The following is a 10,666-nucleotide window of genomic DNA, read 5'->3' as shown; positions in this document are numbered from 1 at the left end:
AATGAAATGTTCTCAAAGTATCTGGAGAAAAATCAGATTTTTCCTTTATTTCCAATCTGTCACACATTAAGACTTTTAAAATACAATAAAAACAAATCACTAGAAAAATAACAAATTCATGCAAAATACAAGCTCAGAGTTGTTTATGATAAGGTTCAGCAGACATCAAATTACTCTCAAATTGCTACCAAAGTTCCAACCTGCTTACTTGCAGTTTGTCTACCTGCTCTGCAGGCTGGGCACAGACAGGTCACAGTCCCAACCCATAGGGCTCAGACCTCAGGTCTCAGGCTCTCACATCGTATATGTGTGTGTGTGAGTGTGTGTGTGTGTGTGAGTGTGTGTGTGTGTGTGTGTGTATATATATATATATGTATATATGTACACATACATACATACAGGCGGTGCCAAGAAATGTATACACATTTTAAGAAAGGAAAAAAGCTGTATTAAAATTATGCTGATGGTAACCACTTTGAGCACCACTTGTAATTGCAGAAGTCAAACATGACTTGTATTCATCTTCTGTTATCGGTATATATTGAGTATTACAATTTTAATGCAGCTTTTTCCTTTATATATATATATATATATATATATATATATATATATATATATATATATATATTCCGTTTTACCAATGAAGAAACTGAAGTTTCTTTTTTTTTTAAAGTTTATTGGGGTGACAATTGTGAGTAAAGTTACATAGATTCAGATAGATTCAGGTGTACGGTTCTGTAATGCATCATCTATATATCACATTGTGTGTTCACCACTTAGTCAGTTCTCTCTGAAGTGAAGTTTCTGATAGTCAATTTGGGGGATCTTGTACCAGAAGCCAAAGCTAAAGGATATAGTCCTTTACCTAAAGCACTTGGAATTATGACAACACACTCGCCTAAGTGTGCTGCTCCTGCAGCTGGTATAGGCTTGCTCCAGAACTTGTGAGGTGCCTTCGTCTCTCTAATGGGATCAAGCTTTTTGGCTAAACTCTCACACCATCCCCCAACTCATTCTAACTTCTAACTTTGTAAGTACACTTGGAACTCTAGCGGTCAAAAATCCTTTCAATTCTTATCTTTCTTTTGTTCCCATCACCATTAACAAAGAGCTGTGGTTTCAAGTTTCTATATATGGGAAATATTTCCATATATTAGGCTGGTGCAAAAGTAATTGCGGTTTTTGCGATGTGTTTTTTTAACCTTTTAAACCCCAATTACTTTTGCACCAACCTAATAATAAAATATTGATTTTGTTGGTATCACTTATATATTATTACCATACTAAGTAAGGCCTTTCTTCAGACGGAGGGTTTTAAATTGTTAATTGATGTGAAATTGTGAGGTTTTTTTGTCTTTATATTTACTTTATTTAGGAAAATGTGCACCTCAGAAATGTTCAACATTTTTAAATCGATTTTTTTAAATTAAACTTATTGGGATGGCAATGGTTAGTAAAATTACTTAGGTTTCAAGTGTAGAAATCTGTCTGAGAAATTGTATTTTTGAGGCAGATACTTGAAATGTTTTCCCACCATTCCTTCCACTCTAAATCACAATTAGCTGTACTCTCAAAGATGCTTAAATTTATCTAGTCATAGTCCCTCAGTTTTAAATTTCTTTATCAATAGCTTTCTTGACTTCAGATGATCTCATTTAAATGATCTTCAAATTATTTTATTGTTTCACACATCTGTATATTTTCTCTACGCCAAGCATCAGCAAGTGTCTTCAAGTCTTTTAGAGCAAGAACTTACTGTAAGAGATCTAAAATTGTGACAGTGTCAAGTTACTACAATATGGAGTAACACACAAAGGAGAAAAATGATTTATTGTGTAGATTTTCAGTCATAATGGACTTGCACAATACATTTAAAATGATGTATTGGTTTGTTAAAAATAAATTTGGCATTGCTTTTTAAAGATATGAATGTGAAAGGTGATTTGTTGTTTTGCAAAATATAATAATATTTATAGAGTACTTCACAAAGTATTTTTATATACATATTTCAATTTAATCTTCGAAATAACCCTACCTGTTAAATATTCTTATTTCTTCCTTTATTTTTTTCACAAAAGGAAAATGAAATTCAGAGAGATAAAATGACTCACCAGGGTCACAAATCTAGGAAGGAATGGATCCTTTCATTCCACAATTTATGCTTTTTCTACTGTTCCACATTGTTAACATGGCTTCGCATATGCAAAAAATGTTGAATCTACCATTTCCCTACTAGTCACTATACTATTCCTTCACGACTTAAAGGACTCCAGTTCCTTTAGTTTACTATGAACACCCCGGCCTGGCTTGAACTTGGGACAATGTGCTTGTTATTCAATATCTTTGCAGTCATACTTTCTATGTCCATAGACTAAGTTTTTATGATGAATATGGTAAGACAGAATCCTAAATTTAGCTTATTACCATAAACTCCTAAGAGAGCATATTCCAGTTTCCCAGACTTCTGCCAACAGAGATTCTACTCAATCTGGAGAGGGTCCTGGGAATCTGTATTACAAGCATCCCAGTGATTCTATTTCCTAGCCAAGGCTGGAAAACATTGCTTTATTATATTAAAAGTAGTAAACTATTAATAATATGCAATAGAATTGTTGCAACAGAGGAAAACTATAATATATGCTAGTTTAAATTTAGGGTACCCTGAGTGCTATTATTTCTAAAAAGCTGTGGACACTGAGAAAGAAAATACCTACCACGAAAGGGCTCCTCGTGGCTAACTGGGCTCAAATTTAAAAGCAGAGCCTAGTAGCCATTTCTAAATAGGGGCTTCTCACACAAACCACATTTCATGGAGAAGTCTGCTCTAAGCTGCCTGCCTCCCATACTGGACCAAACTGCCTGCCTGTACTCTGCTCCTACTGTCTGAACTAACCCTTATAAAGGAGATTCTGGAATTGTAGTTTAACCAAAAGGATTGAGACTTTCTCTTTTCAATTGAAACTAGAGCTCTACCGTTATATCCCAATTAGCATCTTCATCAACCAATCAGAGAGACTCCATTCTGACCAATCAGGACAGTGCTTTTTGCACCAATCAAACTATGAGGATTTGGAGTCCTCATTTGCATGAAGAAGGATCAATCAGGGACCAGGTGTGGGGACTTCTTTCTATATAAGTCAGCTGTTCTCTGGCTTCCGTGTGTTTTCCCTTTATAGTATTTTCCCTGTTCACCAAAGACTAAAGGTCTCCTTTCTCCAGCTGGAGCTTACACACTGAAATACTCTCACAAGACCAGACCAGAACAACAGCAGCAGGAGCAGAGCAGAACAGAGCTATATAGCTGGAGAGCCACTATCATGCAGGGTGTCATGCGGGGTCTCAGCTCCGGCTCCCCACATAAGAATGCAGGATATGGTGAGGCCAAAAAGGAACACCCACGGAGCCATAGATAGGGGAGTCATGCCACTATATTCTCACTGGTGGCTGGGTTGGAGACACAGGAAGCAGGAGCCACACTATCCGCAACCTGCTGTCCACTTCTCTCTGCCAACCAACCTCACTTGCTAGCTGCAACCTGCCATGCTATCTGCAATACGCTCTTGCTAGCTCAGCCACCATCTTCTTGCTAGCTTAACCACAGCAGTTATATTAGTGGCCAATGGCTCACTGGTTACAGCTGACAGCCAACTAGCCACAGCTGATGGCCATCCAATCACAGTTGATGTCCATTTACTACCCAAGTGAGCACCTTTTCATTTGAGGGTGAGAGCCTGGAAACTGCACTCCTCGCTCTGTTCCCACAGCCGCGTAACCTGAGGGCTGCCTTGCAACCTCACAGCTGTTCTCTTCCATAGCCCTGAGCTTCCGTAATTGAGCTATAACACTATTGAGCTGTTCCCAACCATGCTGTATCACAGTTGAGCTGTTTGCACTAAATAAAGTTTTCTCCCTCACTGCACCCCAAATTGGGGATTCCTGTTGGCATTGAATTGGCGCCACAATAACTATCAGTTGACAAACAGGCAGAAAAGCTACCTTAGGTTCTTAGCCTCCTGATTATTTGTAAAATAAAAAAATCTTCAAAGGAAAATATCTTCTTAATTTCTTCTTATCACTTTTTTTCGTAAAACAGATGTAGCCTGGGCCATCTTTAATCTTTCACCAAAATGGCAAAAATCATGACTCAAAGCTTTCTTGAGGTACATCTTCTGTGATTCCTGTAGAATCTTTTAAAACAATTAAAGAATTAATTGTTTATGCATTTCATAGCTATTTTTCATAATTTTGTTAGCAGAGTTCAGGTCACAGTATTGTCGTGCTGGGGACCCTGCTCACTGCGCCATTTGTCGTGCAGGGCTTCCGGCGGGGTCTCTGCTCCCGCTCCCCCCATAAGAACGCAGGACATGGTGAGGCCAAAAAGGAACACCCACGGAGCCATAGGTAGGGGAGTCAAACCAATATACTCTCGCTGGCGGCTGAGCTGGAGACACAGGAAGCAGGATCTACATAATCTGCCTAACAGCAGTCCGCGCTTGCCAGCCACCATCTTCTTGCTAGCCCCCATTCCCTCTCTGCTAGCGTAGCCACAGCCGTTATATTAGTGACCAATAGCTTACGGGTTACAGCTGACGGCCAACTAGCCACAGCTGCTGGCCGTCTGATCACAGTTGATGGCCATTTACTACCCGAGCCAGCACCTTTCTATTGTGAGGCCGAGAGCCTGGAAACTGCTTTTTGGGGGCTTTGTCCCCACAGTATACTGCAACCAGTTGTTTTGGTTAAAATCGATCACCTGTCATATTCCTCTTTGTATCACTTTATAACTCTATACAATGTTGGGGCACAAAGTAAGGTGCTTAATAAATACTAATTGGTTATAATTCTAATTTAATAAAAATGGTAGAAAAGGGCTTGGTATTTTCTAGGTCTTTTTATTTTTTAAATTTTATTGGGGAACAGTGTTTTTCTCCAGAACCCATAAGCTACAAGTCATCGTCCTTCAATCTAGTGTAGGGCGCAGCTCACTGGCTCATGTGGCAATCGAACCGGCAACCTTGTTAAGAGCTTGCACTCTAACCAGCTGAGCCACCCAGCTGCCCCTCTTCTTGGTCTTCTTAAATGCTGTTTCCTGTGTGATTATTTCAATTTATTACAGTTGCTAGTGTCTTAAGCTTTAATGCATTGCTAGACACATATAAAAGTCAACTGGCCTATATATCAAATATATATCCACCACTGAATTAGCCTGTGGTTTTCAATTAATTTTAAGAAGGTTCAAAATGGCAATCCAAATTATTTATAAGCAAAACATACCATTTACCTCATAAATATAATTTTTAAAAATGTTTTTAGTGCTGCAGTGACAAAGATATTGAAAGCATTTTGACATTTAACAATAGACGAATATGGATAAGGGATACATAGACTTTTAGTACAATTTTTATTTTAGTAACTCTTCAATAAGTTTGAAATTGTTTCCAAGTTGTTTGAAGGTTGTTTTTTTTTAATTTAACTTAATTTTATTATTAGACATTAAATCTGGAAAACGCATTATCCTAAATGAAAGAAACCAGTCACAAAGGACTAAATAATGCATGATTTCATTTATATGAAATGTCTGGAATAGACAAATCTACATACAGACCATAGATCATCAATTGCTTGGGAGTGGGGGATGTAGAAGAGGTCATGTAAAGTGATGGTTAAAAGGTATGGGTTTCACAAAAAAAGAAAACTACAGACCTATACCTCTGATGAATACAGATGCTAAAATCCTAAACAAAATTCTAGCAAATCGAATACAACAATGCATTAAAAAGATTATTCATCACGACCAAGTGGGGTTCATCCCTGGGGCACAAGGATGGTTCAACATTCGCAAATCCATCAATGTGATACATCACATAAACAAAATAAAGGACAAAAACCATATGATTCTATCAATTGATGCAGAAAAAGCATTTGATAAGATACAACATCCATTTATGATTAAAACACTTACTAAAATTGGTATAGAAGGAAAATACCTCAACATAATAAAGGCCATATACGACAAGCCCTCAGCTAACCTCATAATTAATGGTGAAAAGCTGAAGCCCTTTGCTCTACGTTCAGGAACACGACAAGGTTGTCCCCTATCACCTCTGCTTTTCAACATAGTGTTGGAAGTCCTCGCCAGAGCTATGAGGCAAGAGAAAGAAATAAAAGGCATCCAAATTGGGAATGAAGAAGTTAAATTGTCACTCTTTGCAGATGACATGATGCTATACATAGAAAACCCTAAAGACTCCACCAAAAAGCTATTAGAAACAATCAATGAATATAGTAAAGTTGCTGGCTACAAAATCAACGTACAAAAGTCCATTGCTTTCCTATATACCAACAATGAAATCTCAGAAAAAGAGATAGAAAAAACAATTCCTTTTGCAATTGCAGCAAAAAGAATAAAATACCTAGGAATAAACTTAACCAAGGATGTGAAGGATTTATATGCTGAAAACTATAAGACATTTTTGAAAGAAATTGAAGAAGACACAAAGAAATGGAAAGACATTCCGTGCTCATGGATTGGAAGAATCAACATAGTTAAAATGGCCATATTACCCAAAGCCATATACAGATTTAATGCAATCCCTATTAAAATCCCAATGGCATTTTTTAAAGAAATAGAACAAAAAATCATCAGATTTGTTTGGAACCACAAAAGACCCCGAATAGCCAAAGCAATATTAAAAAAAAAGAACAATACTGGAGGTATCACACTCCCTGATTTTTCCTTGTACTACAGGGCTACAATAATCAAAACAGCTTGGTATTGGCGGAAAAACAGACACATAGACCAATGGAATAGAATTGAGAACCCAGAAACAAAACCACATAAATATGGACAGATAATTTTTGACAAAGAAGCTAAAAACATACAATGGACGAAAGACAGCCTCTTCAATAAATGGTGCTGGCAGAATTGGATAGCTACGTGCAAAAGAATGAAACTGGACTGCTATCTGTCACCATGTACCAAAATTAATTCAAAATGGATCAAAGACTTAAGCATAAGACCTGACACAATAAACTGCATTGAAGAAAACATAGGTACTAAACTTATGGACCTTGGGTTCAAAGAGCATTTTATGAATTTGACTCCAAAGGCAATGGAAGTAAAAACTAAAATAAACAAATGGGATTATATGAAACTGAAAAGCTTCTGCACAGCAAAAGAAACTATTGACAAAATAATGAGGCAACCAACTGAATGGGAGAAGATTTTCGCAAACAGTTCCTCTGATAAGGGGCTAATATCCAAAATATACAAGGAACTCATGAAACTCAACAACAAAAAAACAAACAACCCAATTGAAAAATGGATAGAGGACCTGAAGAGACATTTCTCCAAAGAGGATATACAAATGGCAAATAGACATATGAAAAAATGCTCAACATCGCTAATCATCAGAGAAATGCAAATGAAAACCACAATGAGATATCACCTCACCCCAGTCAGAATGGCTTTCATCAACAAAACAAATAGTAACAAGTGTTGGAGAGGCTGTGGAGAAAAAGGAACTCTCATACACTGTTGGTGGGAATGCAGACTGGTGCAGCCGCTATGGAAGGCAGTGTGGAGGTTCCTCAAGAAATTACGAATAGAATTACCATATGACCCAGCAATCGCTCTCCTGGGTATCTACCCCAAAAATATAAAAGCATTTCTCTATAGAGATACGTGTACGCCAATGTTCATTGCAGCTTTGTTTACGGTGGCCAAGACATGGAAACAACCAAAATGTCCTTCGATAGATGAATGGATAAAGAAGTTGTGGTACATATACACAATGGAATACTATTCGGCGTTAAGGAAAGATGATATAGGAACATTTGTGACAACATGGATGGATCTCGACAGAATAATGCTAAGTGAAACAAGTCAGACAGAAAAAGCAGAGAACCCTATGATTTCACTGATATGTGGTATATAAACCAAAAAGAACAAGACAAACAAATGAGAAACAAAAACTCATAGACACAGACAATAATTTAGTGGTTACCAGAGGGTAAGGGGGTGGGGGGTGGGTGATGAGGGTAAAGGGGATCAAATATATGGTGATGGAAGGAGAACTGACTCTGGGTGGTGAACACACAATGGGATTTATAGACGATGTAATACAGAATTGTACACCTGAAATCTATGTAAATTTACTAAAAATTGTCACCCCAATAAAATTAATTTAAAAAAAAAAAAAAAAAAAAAAAAAAAGGTATGGGTTTCTTTTGGGGGTGATAAAATGTTCTAAACTTGAGCGTGGTGATGATTTCACAACTCTGAATTTACTAAAAACCACTGAATTGTACACTTCATATGGGTGAATTATATAGTATGTAAATGAAATCTCAATAAAGCTGTCATTAAAAAAATAGAAATCAGAGACAATCTAGAAAAGACCCAGATATTAAGTTTTGTTTAAAATTGACAACTGGTTGGAAAATGCAGTCGCTTTAAATAACACCATCAGGATATTATTCCTTCTCCCTTCCCCTCCCCCACTCAGGCAAGTTTCCACTTTGATAGTAAATGGATTATCTTCTTTCCAGAACAGCTAAGAAAAATGTCCTAGCACATAAACTTATTGATTTATGATTAGTCATAGGATAATTTTAACATCTGCTAGTTTGATTTTATACTTTATTTTATGTCTTATTTTCAACTTGAATTCATGGATACTTTTCAAAGAGCTTTTGCTTAAAGCATTATACAAATCTATTTTAAAATCCTAAATGAGATATATACCCTATTCTCACTTTCCTGCCTGGAATGGGTAAAATGAGTTTTCACTCTCTTTCACAGCATTATTAAAATTAATGGCAATTGAGTTCTGTGGCAGGAAGACTGATGAACTTTTAGAAAAAGATAAGTTTACCTTAAGTTAAAAATGACAGCTGGGTAATTGTAGGAATGGGAAGAAAATTTTAACATACAAGTCTCCTTTGTTTCTCTAACATGTGTTGGTTAGTATATTTTCCAAATATTCTCTCACTTATTTGTTTTGGGACGTGATGAATTATTCCAGAAAAATTTTTGCTTAATGTTCAGTGATATGAAGTAAGTTTGAGGTTTAAGTGAGCTTGGAAAATATTTGTATAGGAGAAAATTTTCATCACTAGTGAATATTTCATCGTTTTACATAAGAAGAAAAATAAGTTTACAAATGGATTTAAAAGGCAAGTGACAATGTTCTATGTGAAAATGTTTTCTTTAGGTGCCTGAGGACTCCAAATGACCAAGAGAATTGTTATTTCTCTACTAATTGAACTGTGTGCTAACCAGAGTATTATCAAATTTAAGCACAAGTGTCTGTGGCAACATGCCATAAAGTGGAAATCGCTAGAGAATTCTATTTGGGTGCAAGAACACTGTCGGTGCATTGTTAAGGGAGGCATCACAGGTGTGGGTAATGTTGGCATCATTCTCCTAAACCAAGGGTTCAGAAATGCTTTTACCAGCTGCTGTTTAAACATCTTATTTATTTGTCTTTCCTGCCTCAAGGAGAAATATTTTTCTAAAATTAATTGTGGCAAGGTTTCTGTTTGTAAACATTTGCTAGAGAAGAAAATTGGTTCTTCTACTGGTAAGCAATAAACCAAGGGCTCACTATTCAGTTTTGAAAGCTGTGGGTCTTTTTTTCTACCAAAACAAGTAGTGTATTATATTCAGACAGAAGAACTTTTACTCATTTTTGGTTCTTTTATTACCCCACACTTTGGAAAACTTACTCATTTTTATTTTTGGCCAGAAAAGAAAAGGGCTACAGCCTAATAAAATAATCATATTTTGATAGCCAAGTGAATGATTTACCTTTTCTTTACTTCCATAAAACCAGATAATTACTAACATAAATAGAAAAGCATTATTAATAAAATTAAAGATGCAAGGAAAGACAGGTTCCTTTCATGGTCCCAAACAAAAACAAACAAACAAAAAACCAACAAAAATCATCAACAAAAAATTTGAGATTAAAATTGTGTCTCTACTATCCTAATTATTCGTATATGCTTATATATACGGTTTCCCCATTTCTGGTTTCAGAAAGTTAATTGGTGGAGGAAGATTTAATAGTTATTGTTCTCTATACTGTTCTGATTATTCAGATTTTTTTTTTAAAAAAGCGTACACTTAATTTAAGAAGACATAGCCTATTAATACTGTTAGATAGCATATTTAACTCAAATGGGGGCGAATATCAGTAGAACAGAATTCTATTTGATAGTATCTACTACACTAAATAATTATATGGTCTATGTTACAGTCCCAATTTAAATTTTGACTCAATTGAGTCAAAGAAATTTTTTATAATGGCTGTCATTGAATTTTACTTGGAATCAGGTCTGAAATGAGGATCCTTATTCATCTCACAAATCTATCACAAAATCTACCTTTCATTAGCAAAAGGTACCCCCAAAATATCTAACAAAATATCATTGTATACCAAAATCATTAATCTATTGGAAATAAATGCATTTCTCTTCATAAACAACAACAAAAAAATTGAAGTTTAGAATGTCATCATTTTGACCTACTTTCTACACTGGAATTACTTTATTAAGTTAGATCAAACACAGGCTCTTTACCTTAACTAAATGGACATGCTACACTGGCTCCAAAGTTGATTTGTGGAACTCATTATAGACTTCACAAAGTGTTCAAGGTTAC

This window comes from Rhinolophus hipposideros (assembly GCF_964194185.1).
Source record: "Rhinolophus hipposideros genome assembly, chromosome: 13".
NCBI classification, from domain to species: Eukaryota; Metazoa; Chordata; class Mammalia; order Chiroptera; family Rhinolophidae; genus Rhinolophus; species Rhinolophus hipposideros.
Note: the sequence above shows the minus strand (reverse complement) of the source record.